The 19,459-nt window shown below is 39.2% G+C and overlaps 1 long non-coding RNA gene across 1 annotated transcript in view; it reads right to left on the bottom strand.

Moving 5' to 3' along the window:
- LOC116468055 (uncharacterized) overlaps positions 1-18,550 on the bottom strand; it is a 315,466-nt gene extending 296,916 nt beyond the window's left edge. Inside the window, exon 1 of the long non-coding RNA XR_004247976.2 lies at positions 18,406-18,550. This is a non-coding gene — a long non-coding RNA (uncharacterized LOC116468055). The remainder of the gene's footprint in view (positions 1-18,405) is intronic.
- Between the last annotated feature and the right edge of the window lie 909 nt (positions 18,551-19,459).

Raw genomic sequence — 19,459 nt, forward strand, 5'->3', positions numbered from 1 at the left:
ACATCACATTACCTGATTTCATACTTTACTACAAGTCAATAGTAACCAAAACAGTATGGTACTATTATAAAAATAGACACATAGATTGGTGGAACAAAATAAACATCCCAGAAATAAAGCCACATTTTTATAGCCAACTGATACTTGACAAAATAGACAAGAAGACAAGAACATACACTAGAGAAAGGACAACCTTTTCAATAAATAGTCTGGGAAAATTGGATCATCATATGCAGAAAAGTGAAACTGAACCCCTATCTTTCACTGTATACAAAAATCAACTTCAGATGAATCAAAGACATAAATATAAGACCTAAAACTATATAAAAAACACTAGAAGAAAACCTAGGAAAAACTCTTCTGGACATTGGTCTAGGTAAAGAATTCATGACTAAGATCCCCAAAGCACCAGCAACAAAAACAAAAATAGACAAATGAGACTTAAACTAAAAAGCTTCTGCACAGCAAAAGAAATAATCAGTAGAGTGAACAGACAATCTACAGAATGGGAGAAAATATTTGCGAACTATTCGTCTGACAGAGGATTCATATCTAGAAATTACAAGAAGCTCAAACAACTCAACAAAAAATCAAAGAAATAATCCCATTAAAAAGTGTGCAAAAGACATTAATAGACATTTCTCAAAAGAAGACATAAAAATGGCCAACAGACATGAAAAATGCTCAACATCACTAATTATTAGAGAAGTTCAAAGTAAAACTACAGTATCATCTTAACACTAGTCAGAATGGCTATTATTGAAAAGATAAAGTATAACAAATACTGGTGAGTTTGTGGAGGAAAGGGAACTCTTATACACTGTCCCTGGCAGTGTAAATTAGTACAACCTCTATGGAAAACAGCGTGGTGATTTCTCAAAAACTAAAAACAGAACTACTATTCTATCCAGCAATCCCATTATTGGGTGTCTATGCACAGGAAAAGAAATCATTGTATCAAAAAGATACCTGTGCCCGTATGTTTACTGCAGCACTAGTCACAATAGCAAAAATACAGAATCAACCTTAGTGTTTATCAACAAATGACTGGATAAAGAAAATGTGGCATATATACCCAATAGGATACTATTCAGCCATAAAAAGAATGAAATCATGTTTTTTGCAGCACAATGGATGGAATTAGAGACCATTATCTTAAGTGAAGCAAGTCAGACACAGAAGACAAATACCATATATTCTTACTTATAAGTGGGAGCTAAATAATGAGTACACAAAGGTGTAGAGTGTCAAATGATAGATAATGAAGACTCAAAAAGGTAAGGGGGCTGAGGGGGGTGGATGACGGAGGTTTTGGGGTACAGTGTACTTTATTTGGGTGATGGATACTTTAAAAGCCCCAACTTCACCACTACACAATCTATGCATGTAACAAAATTACACATATGTCCCATAAATTTATACAAATTTAAAAAAGAAGAGGTGATCAGCAATGTCATGCCGAATGTTTAGTGATTTGCTTTGTTTAAAATGATCACACACAGCTATTCAAAGTAATTTTTGTGTATAACATAAATGTTCCATGTACCATTTTTAAACTGGAAGGGAATAGATGATTCATTGCCTTAGAGAATATTGCTTTCTTTATAATATACTTTTAAAGTAAAATAAAAAAATTTTAAAGTTTACCAAATTTTTGAGCACATGCCTATGAGTAATCTTAAAGTCTAACACACTCCTAGCAATTTAGAAGAAAGTTTCTGTGGAAACACATTTTCCAGTAGTCTATAATCATCTACAGTCTGCTTTGTACCGTGCACAGAAATATTTAAGTGTGTTGATGATATTCATTTTCACTTGCAATCTGGTTTAACTGGCAACTGGCAAAACCAGTTAAAATTAAGAAGATGGATATTTTGAGCTAAACTACAAACAATTCTGCTGGAAATAGAACGTGATAACTAAATTGCTATCATTCACGCCTTGCTCTCTAGAATCTGGCTAATGGAGGATTGAAGAGGCTACAACTTTCCTATGTTGAACATAACAAAACAGACCAATAAATTGGCTCTCCTTGAGCATCTGAAATTTCCTCCAGACATCTCACAAATGCAAAGAGAAAGTTAGTGCCAGAACAAATATTATACTCAACAATTTCGACAACTAATATGTTAAGCAGGAATTTCTCTCTAAACGCTATAGAACTAAAAAAAAAATACCCTAGTTTGAGGGCAGGTTTAATCCACCACTGTGTGCATACCACACAGGGATAAGAAGATCATTAATCTGAACCAGCTTTAGCAGTCAATTAAAATATTTGGTGTGTCACTCAGAGTGTTTCTCTAAACTTAACTATTATTGGGATTTAGAATCTCTTTAAACTAACAAAAAAAGAAGAGCCATCTTAGAGAGAGGATGGAAGAAAAGCATCTGTTCTGCAAAACATCCCACAGCAATTGGCTTGGTTTCTCTGCTAATTATGCTCCACATCAGGCTGGGAGATTTAACAGGTAAGCTTTTATTATTTGCTGTGGTCTCTTTGTTGGAAGATGCCCCCTCTGGTGGCCATAAATCTATTTTTAAAGAAAAACAATTAGTTACAAGTGCGTCTCAAAACTTGATGATGGGGAGAGGAAATCAAAATACTTTAGACCCAAAGCTTATTTTGTTTTTTTGTGGCATTGGCTGTTCGTTCTCTCCAAACTTTTAGTTACTTCATACACATGGACAAGAAGCATCACTGTCAACTTTAATATCTATCTAACAGACTGCATGAGAATACCCAAAAGCAAAAGCAAAATTGTGTCCCAAGACTCTAATAAGAGAAAGATGCCACAGAGAAAAGAAGATCTGAGCAGATCAGTCTTTGAGTAGAACAATCCAGATTTTTGGTTTCTTGCCAACTGCCAAAGAATTTCAAGAAAACCCATCTCACCACTGCAAGAGGAGACCATAGAAGTCTTTGGAAAAACACATGGGAGAGGTACTTCTCCTCCCATTCCTTCACTATAAGGAATCATATAATAGTAATTTTCAATCAAAACAAAATGTGAAAAAGCATTGCTGACAAATTTTATGTCACTATGGCAGAAAGTCTATAATAACTGAAGTTCTAGCAGTTATGAGATCTTCTTTAGTAAAAACACCAGTGTCTATTTCATCTCATTGTTCTAGTCCTATAACATTAAGCCTAGTGAAACTCAATATGCAATTAATTAGATATAACTTTAATTGCAGTGAATCAATAAATTATTTAACAAATATGCTAAGTGAAAAATCAATCTAGTCTCCAACCTAAATTTCACAAAGCTCTCAGAATTTCTATTTAATCACTTCCAAGTGATTCTCCAACAGAATCAGCCAGCTTCAGCCTTTACTTAGTCAGTCTATCAGCTTGGAATGACCTCCTTCCTTCTGTTCTTCCTCTAAGTTCCAATCAGTGCTCACTGAAAATCCCATCTCCCCTAAGAATTCTGTACCCACAGGAGGCTACATCTTTCCCTGAATTCTACTGGAGTCACATGTATTGTCTTTTGTCGTTTACCTATTTGTAAGTGATTTGTAGCTCTTCAGCTAAACTGTGCAGTCTTGAAAATCAGGATATATGATTCTTTTTTTTGTATACTTGTATATCATTCTTTTTTTTGTATACTTGCACAAAAATGGTATTCATTAAATATTGCTGTACAAGTCAATGAGTTAAGTATATTTAAAGAAAAACAAATCAATCATCAAACAACACATATTTATTAAGACCCTACTTTGTATGAAGTGTAATCCTGTGGACAAAGGATGACATATGTACACACACACACACACACACACACACACACACAGACCCCTGGGGTCTTGATCAAGTAGCTTTATTTTATACCTGGGAAAATAAGACCTAAAGTGGTACAAGATAACCAATGATGCATAGATAATAAGTATAAAATGGGCAATTAAAACTTATGAGCATAATTTTTAATTTATATATGTATATAATTTATGTACATTTGAGTATAAGTGGAATGTTGAAAGCAGATGGAGCCAGCATTCCAGGCAGAATGTGTCACCACATAAAGCTTTATCCCACCGCAAACACAGTGTCAGGGGTAATCCAAGTGTTTGGAGTTGTGTCCTATTAAAGTCTTGGTTGATTTTATCGGCACTCATACAAAAAAGTTATAATGCTTTTATATCCATATAATATATATATTTTTAAGTTAGAGACATTAAAAATAATTAAAAGTAATCTCTTCATAGCACTTCTTTGGGAAAATTGACACAACCTTATTATAAAACAAAAGAGTAGGTACTACCTCAAGCAAGTTAAATACTGTTTGCCTTTGTAGACTGTATGCATATCTACATTACAGAACATTTATTATTGAGGATTTTGAGAAAGACTCTTAGCCTAACTGAACTCAGTTTCATAATATTACATAATTGTGCATGTTCTTCATCAATAAAATAAGAGCATTAAAAAAGTGATAGCCGAGTTTCCTTTAAGCTTGCTTTATTTGTCCAAAACAAATACCAGAGACACCCCCTGACTAGAATGAAATGTCTCCTAGCTGTTCATACTAAGTAATTACTTTTATATAATGCATTCAGCCTGGAGAACTCGAGGATCTCTGAGATTCTACTCTATCTTATTATTAGAAAATCTCCATAAGATGGGTGTTATTGTCACCACTCTTTAAGAAGTTAAATGAAGGCTTAGAGAAATGAAGTTGCTTGTTTATGGAAGGTCAAAGAAAAGAAAAGCAGGCAGAGCCAGGAATACACCTGACACTGTGGACCGTTTCCTCTGCCATACCCTAGAAGCATCTCAAGAACAGATTGACAGTAAATATCACTTTTCTGGGTTTAGAAAACAATTGTATGGAAACATGGAGGCAAAGGCTGGATCTGCTCACTGGAGAGGCAGAGAGTTGTTCTCTAGTTGGACCAAGTGATCTGTACAGTTAGATGCACTTGAGTGAACCAGTGGGGTAAAAGGTTTTAAGTGTCTCAAAAAAGAGAACTGTTTCTACTGCCTTCATTGAAAAGTCTGGATTCTGCACACTTCTCTGGGTCCGAGACACTCTCTTTCAGGACTACATCTTTGAGAATTCCAAGCTTGAAATGTAACTTACACATCAATTATCACTCTGTCAATTTTACAGGTAAGAAAATAGCACAAGGCATATAAAATTCACGGATTTTGAAGCCACCTGAAATGAATTTTGAAATAGAGATCTGCCAACTTTTTCACTTGTGAAATCTGGAGTGTGATGGGTAACCTCTCTACCCTACCTTATCTGCAAAGCAGAGATAACAATACATTACTCCTATGAGTGTTTCAGGCATTAGATTATTATGCAAAGAAGCTATCATGGTGGGGTCACTTAGTTGCTGTCTAATTATTGCTAACCTGGAAGGCTTTGGGGATGGTAATTTAACTAAGTCACAAAGTTCCATAAGGAAAGTGTTCAGGGCTTTCTCTAGTTGTCTCATTTCCCTATAAAACAGGGTCTCTACAGAAGAACCACTGTTAGCATTTTGTTACTAATTCTAAAAAAGCACTAAGCTTTGTCTTTAGCCACTAGATTGATTAGAGTGAGCAAGGACTGGGGGCCTGAGGCGAATCACTATGGGGAATAAATTAGGCAGAGTGAAGAATGAAACTCATTGTTATGCAAACACAGGTTAAAAATGCAGTCGTGTGAATTTTGTTTCGTTTTGTTTTAATGAAGGAGTGAAGTTTGTGGTTTTAGCAGGCTGCCTCAGAAGGGGACCGTTTCCACCCCAGGACTCGTTTCCATGGAAGGCCAGTGGTAAACCTAAGGCAGCTGGTAAGTTTAGCACTTTTTGTTGTCCAAGAAAGTGTGTAAGAAACAAGGGCCAGCATTTTCATTGGACTGTCAAAGCAAAGATTGCAATAATTTTGTAAAATTTTGCAAAAAAATGATAACTCTGTGAAGTGAAGGCAATGTTAATTAGCTTGATTATGGCAATCCTCTCACAATGTCTGCACATGTCAAAGCATCATCACATAGTACACTGTAAATATATACAATGTTTGTCAATTATACCAAAATGAAGCCGGAAAAAAAGGAAAAGAAAAGAAACATGAAAAGAAAGTGACAATTGATATACATGTTGTGTAGCATCAAATAAAACTGCATGTGAACTAACATCATGTTTGCAGAAACAGAGGAACTCAACAGTTAATGTCAATCTTATGAAATAAATATTCTTAAGATGTTTATATAGGAGTATAGTTTATGCAATTAATATGTTCTTAAAACTTTAGGAGCAAACATAACATAATTTTTACAAACTAAAACTTTTTGTCATGCTAGGAGGAAAAACATTTGAAAGGACATTCTCTGGTCAATATTTCTATAAAAGTTACTTATCTCATTTTAATGTTAATTCTGTATGTTGTAAACTGATTCATCCTGAGGCCCACTTTTTGTTAATGAATTCTTATCAAAAAGCAAATTCCTTTAGGGCTTAAAAAAATTGTAGCACACAAAATCACACAGGCAAGGAAGACTTTAAGGCTGTCGCAATAATGGAAAGGGCACCAGAACTCAGTCTTAACTCCACTGGTAAAAAATGGCTGGAGAGCTTTTAAGAGCTAAGATTGGGGATGGAGGAGGCATTTTAGGGCATCTGTTGGCTTATTGGCCTTACCCAATGGAAAAGTACATTTCCTCCTATCTTCAGGACAGGAGGCAGTTTTACAACTTGGAAAATGTTAGGCTCCTATCCTCCCGTAGAAACTGGGAGATAGGGATGCTATCTTTTTTGATTATTTCTTTTCAAAGAGATGACTCCCAGATCCGTGAGAAAGACAGTTCTGAGTTGCAAAACTGGCAAGAAGCTTTTAATAAGATTTTCAACTCAAAGACATAGAGGAAGAATTTAAAATTGCAATTTTTTAAAAGTAAATATTTATTTAAAAAAAGGAAGGCAAGGATCCTAGAGGCATGAAGAACCGTCTAAAGTTTAGAAAAGCTGAGAGGAACATTGAGGCCTCCTTGAACAGACTCATCATAAAGGAATTTTAAAGAGAGAACCTGGGCTCCCTCACACTTCAAAATGTTCTATAATATCTTAGTACATAAAATGTGTCTTTGGGTTCTCATTCCACTGTCCCATCGGACGCCCTCATGTTCCCTCTCCTACCTTACCCCCACAGGCAGCCTCCTCCCACACAAATGCACCTGCAAATCATTCCTACCTCATTTTCCTCCTTTTTTGCAAAGTCCTCAGGCTGGAAAACCTAATTTTGTTCCTCAGTGAGGCTTCCTTGCCTCATGCACCTCACCTGTGTTCTCAATGGGTTGCCTGATGCCATAAACTCTGTGTTCATGCCCTAATGGAAGGCTCATGGTAGATTATTGTGTCATCCTTCTAAGGATGCCTGCATATGTACAGTGGACATTTGGGAACAAAATATCTAACTCACTAGACAGGCCCTCTAGAAATTAGTGCTAATGAAATGTGAACAAGGCAGACAATTTGGGTTGAAGATAAGGTGGAGATGAGTGTAGTCTTCAGAGCCTCCCCTAAATTTCAGCACACGGCTTTCCCTTTCCCTGGTGTGTTCTTTCAAAACCAATGGTGGCACTAAAGCATCCCAGAGGGCTGACAACAAATGGGTGCATCACCCCAGCCCTGCATGGAGGAGGATGGGAGGAGAAGGGAGAAGGGTGTGTAGAAGCTCTCAGAAAGTTTTCAGGCTTTTTACCTCTTTATGTATATTTTCTTTTATGATCATCACAACACTCACTATCTTTATGCACAAGCTCATTTTCAAAAAAAACATAAAATAGGCCAGGAGCAATGGCTCATGCCTGTAATCCCAGCACTTTGGGAGGCCGAGGCAGGTGGATCATCTGAGGTCAGGAGTTTGAGACCAGCCTGGCCAACATGGCAAAACTCCATCTCTACTAAAAATACAAAAATTACCTGGGTGTGGTGGCATGCACCTGTAATCTCAGCTACTCTGAAGGCTAAGGCAGGAGAATCACTTGAACCCGGGAGGCAGAGGTTGAAGTGAGCTGAGATCGTGGCCTTGCACTCTAGCCTGGGTGATAGAGGGAGACTCCAGCTCAAACAAACAAACAAGCAAAACCCATAAAATAAATGAATGTTTTTATGAATAAGTACCAAAGGAGATATCAGAAAGTTCCAGTATAGACATAGAGTGTAAATGTCTTCAGTCAAACCAGAATCCTCCTGACTCATAGCACACCCAGAATGTCCACTTAGTCCCATTCAGCAATCCTCTGGTTAAGGGCTTGGAAAAAGGAATTGAGGCATCTGTCTCCTCCCCCAAAGTAGAATTCAGAAGACATTCCTAAATATACAGGCAGGGAGAACCTCTCTGGAAAGTTTGCACTTTAGAACCCTGAACGTTATATTTTCTTTTTTTTTTTTTTTTTTTTTTGAGATGGAGTCTCGCTCTGCCCCCCCGGGCGGGGTGGGGGGGCACGATCTCGGCTCACTGCAAGCTCCGCCTCCCGGGTTCACGCCATTCTCCTGCCTCAGCTTCCTGAGTAGCTGGGACTGCAGGCGCCCGCCACCACGCCCGGCTAATTTTTTGGTATTTTCAGTAGAGACGGGGTTTCACCCGGTTAGCCAGGATCATCTCGATCTCCTGACCTGGGGATCTGCCCGCCTCGGCCTCCCAATGTGCTGGGATTACAGGCGTGAGCCACTGCGCCCGGCCGTTTTCTTTCATTTTTATGTGCTTCCCATAAATGTCATGAATCTCTGCTTAAGATTTTATAAATAATTATTTGTGAACATACCAATAGAAATGGATATTTGAGAGAATTACAAGTTTCAGTGTGCTTTAGAAAGTCTACAGAGTCAGCCTCCAAAGAAACATTATGGAAAACAGCAGCCTCTTCGTACCCATGACTGGGTGGTCGCCCAGCAGCAAAGATCAAGGTTATTGATCTCTTCTCTATACATCTGCCCTATACATTTGGGTCTACTGCTGAGGTTGAGTATTACTGGCCATCCTTTCCCTGCAGGTGAAACAAGGTCTTTCGGTTAATACAGCCCAAATACAGCACTTACACCTTTCCCTGAAACTGGGAAGAGAGCAGAAAGCGTGTCTCCTCACTCTTATGGGCAGTGTAACTAACTTAGGGTCTAAGCCTGTGGGTCTTCTAAGTCTTATAAGTTCTTACCTTCCATTATGTGCAAGTCACCTGGGGAAAGGTGCAGGGGGCAGGAACTTGGAGGGCAGAAATTTTGAACTTGAAAGAAATAGTCAAATCAAGGAAAATAATTAAATAATGTATAGCTCTTTTCCAGGATAAATATGCGACTACTCTTCTTGGGGTAATAATGATAATAATCTCTTTTTCTGCTTTTTACTCAGACGTAAGCATTGTGCTGCATTATCTGCTAGGTTTTTATTTTAAATTGGAAAGCGAAGTATCATTTTCACTAGAAAACTAAGTAAATTGCTAAGGCAGTAAGTGGCAGAGTGAAGTGTAGTTCCCTGGTCCCTCTGACTATAGCCCACGCTTGTGCTGTCTCTGCCTAGTGTAGGGAGTAGTTAATTCTAGAATACCGTGCAAGAGCGGAAAGACCAGGAGTTTGAGTGTCAGAATAACATGGCTTTCTCTGAATGCAAACTCTGCAATATACTCAATGTATAACCTTAGAAAAGTTGTTTAACACCTCTTACTGTCAGTTTCCAACCTATAAAATATAAGAAATTGTCATGATAGCTCTCAGTAGAAGGCTCAGGATATAGGAATAGGTTCACAGTAACTATTACTTCTTTTCCTTCCTGGAGTATGGGGGATGGGGAGAACTATTGTTTTCTAAACAAGGAATTGAGAAAAACCCAGTAAAATTGCTGGCATCTCAGTAGGGGGAATAATGTGTCCAAATGAAAACCCAAAAGTCATTGATCATGAAGTAAAATAGAAAAGATTCTTTCTGTAAAGAGAGATCAATGATTAGAGAAAGACACCCAGGTTAGAGCAGGTTGAAGATAGGCAAGATTTGTAATAAATATTTATAAAACAATGAAGAAAGAGGGGAAATGGAAGAATTAATAGCCAGTCTGATAAAATGCTGGCCAATCCGTAAGTGTAGAATCTTGCTCATCAAGATCAACAAGATCATACCGCTAAATTGTATTACATTATTGTCCTCTGTTCTCAATAAAAATAAACACCAGAAATAGTGTTTATCTTTGAGAAAAATGCATATGCTAATCTTAAATCAAGTCCACATATTTTGTTCCAATGGAAATATGAATATTTTCCTGGTAAATCTGCCTTAACATCCTATGATAGATGTTCCCATTGTTCTTCAGGAACAAACAAGGTAGGATTTTTTTTTTTTTTTTTGAGCAATGTGCAAAATGGAAACGTTTGAAAAATAGTTTCTTAAATTTCAGTGTGTAGTCGCTAGTGGGCTATGACAAGCTATTTTTCCAGTCTTCCATTTTCAATCCATATTTCTGAATAGCTTTATGAGATTTTGCATTAGTTTCACAGATTTCCCCAAATGATTATGCCGCAGTAATAGAATAAGGAGCATCTGCAGCAGGCTGATTGTATCACACAGTGTTTACTGAGAATGAAGGACTGTCGCATGCATGCTGATCCGAGAAATAAGCTTGAAGATTACTATTATTAAACAACCAACTGTTAAAAGATCCACACAACATATTAAGGGGAAATATAGAATGAATTCGTTTTGTTGCTTAAGCCAAATATTTTGGAATTCATCCACATTAAGCTCTCAGTTTTTCTCACCATGGTCCTTGATTTTGTGATAAGTTTGCATACATTATTCTTCCCGGAGGTACATTTAGTTTAATTAAATTTTACTATTAAAAAGTATTAAAGCCAGCTTCTCATAATCCTTAGGAAACCTGGCGTGGAAACACATTGCTTCCCTAACACTTTCCTGAAGGAGCTTGGACGACTTGACTCAGGCAGATTGAGAGACCAGAAAGCCATCCAGAGAGGGCAGGAACCCAGCCATCCACCACCTAGTTCTACTCCCACCCTAAGGTCTGCCGCCTCCAGGCAGCATCACATGGTAACAGGGCTAGAGTTTAAGACACTCGTGTTCTACTTTGGAATCTACCAGCTGACTTAGTCTTTTCATATTCTGTTTTAAAATATTATGATTATGTATTTTCCTTACTATCCTATAAACAAGAATTCACATTTGAAACACCAAAAATGACAGGGTATCAGGGAACTTATTTTCCATTTGAGCTGCATTCAGAAGCTTCTGCTGTCCCCATGCTCTCCCCCAGTGTTGGCTGAGAACCTACTGTGTGCCACGTATTAGGCTGGAATCTGGGCGTACAGAGGTGAGTAAGGTCAAATCCTCTCCACCAAGAGATTTACAGTCTCATCATGAAAATGCCCTGCCTTAATCCCTAGCTCACACTGACAGCTGGTCTTGAAGGAGGAAGAGCTGCAAGTTCTGCTACTCATTCCGAAGGGAGGAAATGGAAAAACATGGTATGTCACAATAAGGCAACCATCCTGATGAAATAAATGTTAAAGTATGCAAACTACATATTTGAAGGTAGTTTGTCATCTATTTTTTCTCACAGAGTCTTTCCTCTGATGGATTACTGAGTGCTTATTTGATCCATGATTCTCAATCATCCATCCTTGCAACATTTAACAAAATAGAGACCCACTCTGTTCTCAGAAAGCACCACACAGAGATTCTAAAGCACTAATCAGGATGTAGAAAAACACCCCAGTCACCCTGCATTGGAAACGGAGAAGTGCTTTCGGAGTCATACTTCCTGCTGCGAGGTCATTAGCAGTGCGTCCATCCACAGCAAAGTGTTTTGCCACAGGTAATAATGGCTTAGTTTTTCCTAATGTTTTCCAAGTGTAGCATGAATGAACCAGCCAGTGTTTCTGTCAGGCCAAAGCAAAGGCTCTTTTGTTGTTTATTTTATTCTGCATTTCTTACTTAGCAGCAGAGATCTTTTTAAACTTCTAAATAACTCGTACAAAAAAAATTATCTAAAATATGGACACAGATACAGGTAAATGTCTAGATAAGGCTAAGTCACTTCCAAAAAGAAGGTCCCCAAGTCCTCTGTGCCGGTATCTTTGTAGGTCACCATAAAAAAATCTCAAGCATTTCTTCTTCAAAAAATGTCCCATTTATACCCCCAAAGTCTTTCCAATTTACCTTTCTATGCTACTATTCCTCTATAGTACTGTCAGTCTAGTAGAACCCAGTTAGCTGGTTACATTATTCAAACTGTTTTACTATCATCCAGTTGTACAGACAGAAACAGACAGGCTTATACTCCAGCTGAACTGAATGTCCAATACCAGCTTAAGGTATGTTACTGCTCCAAGCCTCAGTTTTCTCAGTAAAATGCAACTAATAAGCAGATATTCTTTGCAGAGTAAGGAGAGGTTAGGTTATGCTACGATAACAAACAATCCTTCACTCAGTGGCTTTACACAATAAAATTTTATTTCTTATTCATGCAAAGTCTTCTGTGGGACCAGAAGGCCTCTCAGGGATCCAAGATACCTAATAATTCTGACTCTACTATCTCAATACAAAGCTTCCTTTTAGATGTCCAGGAGAAGATGGAGTAGAACAGGGGTGTCCAATCTTTTGGCTTCCATGGGCCACATTGGAAGAAGAAGAATTGTCTTGGGCCACACATAAAATACACTAACGATAGCTGATGAGCTAAAAAAAAAAAAATTGCAGAAAAAAACTCGTAATGATTTAAGAAAGTTTACAATTTTGTGTTGGGCTGCATTCAAAGCTATCCTGGGCCACATGCGGCCCACAGGCCACAGGTTGGACAAGCTTGGAGTGGAGAGTCTTGCACTGGCAATTAATTGAGTGCTTTAGCCTGAAGGCGGTGCACATCAATCCTCTTCCATGTCCAATGTGGAACAAAGTAAATGGCTACATCCAACCACAGGGAGTCTAGGAATTGCAGTATTCCATGTGGCAGGAAAAAAAATATATATTTCTGAGCATTAGTAATAATTATGTCTACCAGAGTTGTTGTTAAGATTAATGAAGTAATAGATAAAAGACTTCCCAGCATATCCAGTATACTTTCCAAACTGGTAGATGCTGAATACATAGAAGGCATGATCATGATGATGATGATGAGGCCGATGATGACAGTGAATAGATGGCTCAATATGTAAATAAGTAAATTAGAAGGGTTTCATTTAATTACTCAAATATTCACATGCTTTATCACATGAAACACTAATTTGTTGTTAGTTCCAATTGTAATTCCTATTTCTACTACTAATGAGACAGGTGCCTTCTGACCAAAGCTGTCCTGATCAGTAAGGATCATGGTCTTTTCCACTTAATTTCTCCAACCTTTCACACCGTCTTGCATTACAGGCGGTTCCTAACATGACAAGCTATCATACTCTTTCACTAATGGGAACCCTCTTGAGGTCTGTTTCCTGTGCACTGACCCCAATTAAACAACTTTGTATTGCTGTCCCTGTTTCAAGACCCTGTTAGCCTACTTGCTAATGTTCGTCTCTTAAATTACTCATCAGAGTACCTCCCATAGGATCAAATACATTTTTCTCAAATCCTAAATGAAATGTTACTCTTCTACAAATCCATTTCACACATCTACAGCAGTGATTTTTCAAATGTTGGGGTAAGGGAGACTGATGTGATGCAACATATTCTAGATGAGTTTTAGGCAGCGCTTTCTCCCCCTCCACATAAATGGGAAAAGAAATAAAAATTAGTTTTTAATCCCCTGAATGGGGAAAATAGCACTAAATGTATTATGTTTCTTTCTTTTTCTCCAGGTTCCATCCTCCATTGTATAAATACTTTGCAGTCTTTGCCAAGGATCTACCCTATATATTTTTACACAGATGGATAGGTGAAAAAATATATAACCAAAGTATGTACTGGGGCCAACTGTACACTCATTCGGGGCTGGTTCCTCAGTGACAGTGTCTACCACACACCTAACACTATCAGATTGTGGATGTGACTTTCTTGACCTCCACCCTAGGGGCTGTATATGTAAGCACAGATGAGGAGTTGTTTCTCAATTCTTGTTTGTTTCACCCTTTATTTTCTTATCACCTCACATTTGTTCATCTGGTTCTAATTTATTAGTCCTGGGAGACAACTGTAAGAGGCCTTCTGTGACCAAGGAATGGGAATATGGCTCCAAAACAGCAGTAGCAGTTGTGGTTAGATTGAACTAGCCTAGTTACCTACTTCTCTGACCTGAGTTTTCATCTTTCCTTCTCTCTGTGCACCCACCTGAGGAGGGCGAATGGACCACAGTCAACTTATCATGCTAACCCATAATACTCATGTGTTTCATTTCTTTCTTTTATGATTCCCCTTCTCTCTCATTTTCCAAGCACCCCAAGCCATCCTTAGCTTCCTTTATAGATTTAAGCAAGTTCTTAGCATGCTGGCAATTTTCCAGGAAAATCTTACCCTTCCTTCAACTTTAACAAAGAGGGTATGTTGCTTCTTCAATTTGTAGAGTTGGATTATTACCCAGAAATCAGCAACCCCATTTTTTTTCTTAAGGCCAGTGGTCTCTCAACCTGGGTCTGAGGCTCTGCTATAAGTAATAGAAACCTGGATGTATAATTCTATGCCTTTACCTTAGTCAGTAGCACACCAATCACCAATTGTAGATTTTTAGAGGTTGTTTGCCTGCCTTGTCTCAGCTCCCCTGCTTGTGCTCATTCTCTCCATAGTTACAGCAGAATAATTGGTAAAGCCACCTTCAGTGGCCTGAGCCTGTTCTGGAGAACCCTGCTCATGGAGATGTAGAACCAGCCTATTGTCATCCCCATGGCCTTGGATATTATGGACAGGTCTCAGGTGGTAGGGCCTCACCGACCTTTAATCCTCCCTCCAGAAGGTGGATTTCAATCCTCTGACTCTACCCTATAAGATACATTGACCACATGCCTCTTCTTCTGGCCAAATTAACACAAACATGAGAATCCAAAGTTCTTTTGTATCTCCAATGTCATGGAGAATGCAGTATATTTCTGTACTTGGGCAAGCCTGGTTTCTATTCTCTAAATCCTCCACCACCATGTCTCCTGGAACACACGTGCAGAGGACTTTTTTCCATTCATTTTCATCAGTCAAAAATGCAGTAGGCAAAAGCCAATGCTTCCTCCGTGCGCATCTATCCCAATGCCTTCGGTACACAGCCATCATCACTCCAGCATCTGAAGCTTGAAGGATTTCAGAGAGTTCCTTCAGTTTTTCTCTTTCCTCGACACTATGCTGAATCACCAGTATTTATCACCTTTATGGGAAGCACATATCATAGGTCACAGTCCTCCTCCTTACTCCTTCACATTCTCTCTCCTGCAGATGTCCCCAGTGTTTCGTAGCACATGGCCTCTACCAAGCATTCTATTACTTGTCTGTTTCTCTGACCCAGAATATGAGCCCAGAATAATCGAGGTTAGGCACTTCTAATCCAGGTCCATTTGCAATGAATCTGTCTTCACCTCCACCAAAGACTGTTATTTTCAGTGATGACTCAGGGATCTGAGCTCTTTTCTCCATGGGGCTCCACCATTTTGAATGTCTTCTCTTTCTGCCATGCAGAGATGAGAAAATGAGATTGAGAAGAGGATTTTGAAAAATATTTTATGGGCCAGGCCCAGAATTGGTGCACATCAGTTATACCCTATTTCTTAGCCAAAATGTCACTACCTGTAAACAGCAATTTGCTCACTAGCTTTCAAGATTTTTTCTTCATGTATCATCCTCCAAGGTAACCAGGAGTTTTCATTTCTTCTGAGTACATAAACAGTGCAGTTGGCAAGTTTGCCACCTGAGCCACAATCAGGAACACAAAGAATGAAACAAAGTTGTGTTTCATTTTTCTTTTCTTATTCTGCTTGCTGGTCTAATCCCAGTTGTTCCTGCATCATTTTTCTGCTCCTTGACTCACTGGAAGCATCATGACCCTACTTGGGTCCATGTTTTCTCATTCCAGAGACACACACATGGGATGCCAGCCCATGGGTTAATTATCGGAACACTGACAAGGCAGCATTGATTCAAATGACAAATTAGTGTTATTTATATATTGGGGCAGCAGAGGCATTTTGCAAGTGTCATGATAGAACCCAGAAACTCCAGATGACAATGGAGGAAGGGGGTATGAATGACAGAAAGAGGAATGGGCAGAGGGAGAGGGCGTCTTCGAACATGTTATTGGAACCAGAAGTTTCTAGGTGGTGACAAAATAGATCTAAGTTTGTAAAGGTGGAAATGAGTGAAACAGCCAGAAGCAGGTGTGGAGTAAAGACGTCATTGCCAGGAAAGCCAGAGCGTAGGCATGGTCTCAGCCAACCTACATCCAGGCTTCCAGGCATAGCACACATGCCCAGGTTTACAGAAACATGCTGGGAGAAGCTAACCTCAAGAGCAAGGGGATTCGGAGGCTAAGCAGAGGTGCGCAATGGATCACTGGAGAAAATATACACAACACTTCTGAATTGAAGGGTAACCTGAAAATGCTGAGGTTCTGTAGCATTAAATAAACCTTCTAAAGTTCAGGTGCCAGTCAGGGCTTCAGCTTGTAGAAGTAAAAATCTCAAAGGCTAACTCTGTTGACAAATTGCTAGTATTCCCTTCCTTCCCTTAAGCCAGAATGTCCTTGGAAACAATGTTACATGCATTCCTACAAAAGGTAGCACCCGAGTATGGCCAATTGCAGGGCACGAGAAAGCACAGGGATAAAAGCCTGTCTAATTATATCTCTTCATTTTCACTCATAACTGCTATTTCTCCTTAATTTGGCTGATGTCAAAGTAACGGTGAGCTATTAGAAATTGTGATGCTTCTCTCACCTACTAACCAGGTTCTCCCTGTGTCATTTCAGAGGTATTTATTGTAGTATTGATATTATTGGATCAGGTGTGGCCTCTTTAAGAAAATGAATTGAGCAACTGCATGGATCAAAATTCCATTTTAATGCAAGTGTTGGGGGATAAGCGCACCATTGCCATCCTATCCCATACCATTACCATAGTGTAAATGTAAGGCATCATTTCTTCAAACACATGTACTCTACACACACGTACACACACACGTGCACACACACATACACACCACCCACAGAAATATATAATGTTTATACAATTTTAGAGGGGTTTTTAAATTTTTAATGATCAATTTCACTAGATAAATTTTTTTTTTTTTTTTTTGAGATGGAATCTCACTCTGTCACTCAGGCTGGAGTGCAGTGGTACAATCAGTTCACTGTAACCTCTGTCCCCCAGGTTCAAGGGATCCTCCCACTTCAGCCTCCCTAGTAGCTGGGACTACAGGTGTGTGTCATCAAGCCTGACTAATTTTTGTATTTTTGGTAGAGATGAGGTTTCACCATGTTAGCCAGGCTGGTCTCAAACTCCTGACCTCAGGTGATCTGCCCACCTCAGCCTCCCTAAGTGCTGGATTACAGCCGTGAGACACCGCACCCGGCCTATAAAACATTTTTTATATGCACTGTGATACCTCAGGGAAGCTACATGGCAGGTGGAAGCAGAAAAATAAAAACTGTCCTTTTTTTTCTGACTCTTTTGCTCTGAGGTCTTAGAGCACCCAAAGGGTTTGTGGAGGAGGTAAAGGGAGGGGAGCGGGGGGGGTAGGTGCTGAAGTAGTAAAGAAGAAGACCAAGAAGATCGTGCTGGAGAAGCAGGGGGAGAGTGAGGGGTCTTACACCCCCTAGCCCCCACCACCGAGAATAGAACAATTCCACAGGGCCTGGAGGAGGAAGGGTAGAGAGGCCTCTGGGTCCCAGGAGGCAGCCTGGGCCGGATTTCCTGGCAGATTTCAGGAGAAATGGACATAAGGTGAATGTCCAGACAGGTCCCTGGGCAGCCTCAAAGAAAATTTTGTTTGTCCCGGGGAAGTGAAGAAGCAGCAGAAAACTGCCACTCCTGAAAGAGGCTCCCAAGCATAACACTTCCTAATTTCCCAAAGAGGATTCGCCCCTTCAAGGTAGGTAGAGTCCTTGCTACTTCTCTCCTAGCAAAATAAAACAAAATCTGCTGTACAATAAATCCCAGTCAGGGAACCCAATCACACCTCTTCTATGACATCCCCTGTCATTGTCAAAATCTGAACCAAAGCTGCTGAAGTGCCAGCATGTGAAGGCAAGAATGGTAATTGATTAAGGTGCAGGCTGGGTTCTCAGGAGGGGGAATCTTCTTTCTATGGATGCTTACAGTTCAGACACATAAATGAACACTCCCTTTTCTGTGCCTCAAAATTAAGCTGAAGTCTGCCTTCCTCTGTAATACACACTATGTCTATATTTCTTTATACAACTTTCTAGAGGAAACAGAAAGCAGAGAAGATACAGACTTCAGGAACCCACTTATTATCCAAGGAGGATGAGCAAGACTCCAAGTGGTTATCCCATACCTGCTCCCCACAATATGCATCTAGAAGGTTCTTTCTCAGAAGAGCCCGCCACCTGCCACTCACAATGGAAACTTCACTATGAACTCTGCTACCCATTCTGGGTGGTATTAGGCAATGTGTCCCCATGTAGGTACCACCTATATCCATAGGTCCTTGCAAAAGACTCAACACTATGAGGATAGAATCTTTCTTTCTGTCAAGAAATAAAACCTACACCAGATTGCATTGTGACATAGGCAAGTCATGGATTGACATAAGAAATACATTTTTAAATAACCATATATATATATGTAAATATTTGCCTATTTGAAAACCTCACAATGCTTTCTGTGCCTGTAACTGTGACACTGCCCATGTCCACAGATCATTCTACATTTTTTGAGGCTAAAATTAACATCACCACTGACTCTAGTATCTAAGCAATACCAAAAGAGTAGTTATAGATAAACACAGCATGGATAATAACTCAAAAAGAACAAATTAAGAATCTCCCCTTGGTGTAGGGTAGGCATTTTTGTCTTAAAACATACAGTGCTGCTTATCAGCCATGGAGGTTAGAATTAAAAATTCAAACACATTTGGCAGGAGTTCCTGAGCTGAGAAGAGAGAAAGTAGGGGAAGTATAACATTCTGCAAGAAAATGACTAAGATAAAGACATACATTCTTAAGAAATGTGTGAAAGAAACCAAGCCCTCGGACAGAATATAAAATCAGAATCGAACACATTTTAGACCCAGTTTAGTGAAACTGGAGAGTGCTGAAGACAACGAGAAAACAACCAGGATGAGAAGTGCCGCGAAAGGAAGATAATTAAGAGGGTTTTCATTAGTAACAAGAGAGACTGTGAATAAGAAATGCTATCCTCAGGCTGCTTAGGAAAACAAAATTGTCTACCCATACTCATTTGAACTTTCAGTTCGACAGTGGAATCAAGAAATCTACACACAAATGAAGACTGAGACTGCTATTTGAGAAAGACAGGAATTGATGAGGACAGAGGAGATTAGCAGCAACACGGAGCAGGGAAAATGGCACACACAAATGGACAAATGT

This window comes from Hylobates moloch, unplaced genomic scaffold, assembly GCF_009828535.3.
Source record: "Hylobates moloch isolate HMO894 unplaced genomic scaffold, HMol_V3 SCAFFOLD_5, whole genome shotgun sequence".
NCBI lineage: Eukaryota > Metazoa > Chordata > Mammalia > Primates > Hylobatidae > Hylobates > Hylobates moloch.